Below are 1,131 nucleotides of genomic sequence, written 5' to 3'. Positions count from 1 at the left end.
CCAGGAAAGAAAGAAAGAAAAAAGACTACAAGAGAACACCACCACTACTTCATAGGACAACTTTTATTTTTAATTTGTTCCCACTATTATGGCTCATTGTTTTAATATAGATAGTTTTTTAACCTATTTACCATCAGAGTGAGATGTCCAGTACATCAAATTCTATAATTACCTTCTAACCTGAACTTTTTGATACATACCCCTGTTTTTCTTTTCCATTTCTATTTTTTAAATTTATTTTTTTTAAATTTCAGTTTAGGCTAGTTTATTCCTTTTTAAATTTTTATTTTCTAATATTCATATAGAGTTAAACTTCAAAGTAATCCCCTTTCCCCAATCAATACTACTCTTATAGGTAAACTAATTTTAATCCCCCTTTATCTTAGGAAAGTTGAGTCCTTTAAAAAAGCTATCAAGATACATCCAGGAAGAACAAAACAACCTTCCTCGCCCACACTGAGAATTTATAACCACTCTCCCATCTTTTTCTTCCATCAGTGTTTCTGTGTTTTTGTGTGTCTCCTGATAGTATATAAATCTTACACTTGGGGTTCTTTTTGACGAGGTTCTTCCTTTATTTGCATATATATTTCTCTTGTCATATACTTTTATCGGTCTTTTTCTTTGTCTGTTTTTGTTTGTATACTAAATCAATCTTACCTTGGGGCCCATTTGGGCTGAACCTTCTCTTTTATCTACCCTTTCTTTCCTGTCTCTCTCTCTCTCTGTCTCTTTTTTTTTTCCTTTTCTTTTTTCTCTCATTTGGGTGGGGAATCCTGATTACTCAGAAGCGTTCCAAGTTGCACCTTGATTGCACCACGGTCGATACTCCAGCTACATCCATTCAGTCATCTCTCGTCAAAATGACTAGGAGGAGGAATGCCCAACAGAAGAAAAATACAGAGGATGGACCTTCTGCAACAGAGCTAACGGCTATCAACATAGACAATATGTCGGAAAGAGAATTCAGGCTAACAATTATCCATGCAATAGCTAGGTTGGAGAAAGGCATGGATGACCGATCGGAATTGATTAGGGCCGAACTGAAAGCGACCAGAGATGATGTTCACAATGTTACGGCAGAGCTGAAAGCTACCAGGGATGAGGTTCACAATACTCTCAATGAGTTCC

The sequence above is a fragment of the Mustela putorius genome, unplaced genomic scaffold, assembly GCF_011764305.1.
Source record: "Mustela putorius furo isolate JIRA1106 unplaced genomic scaffold, ASM1176430v1.1 tig00001361_pilon_pilon_pilon, whole genome shotgun sequence".
NCBI classification, from domain to species: domain Eukaryota; kingdom Metazoa; phylum Chordata; class Mammalia; order Carnivora; family Mustelidae; genus Mustela; species Mustela putorius.
This window is presented reverse-complemented; position numbering follows the sequence as displayed.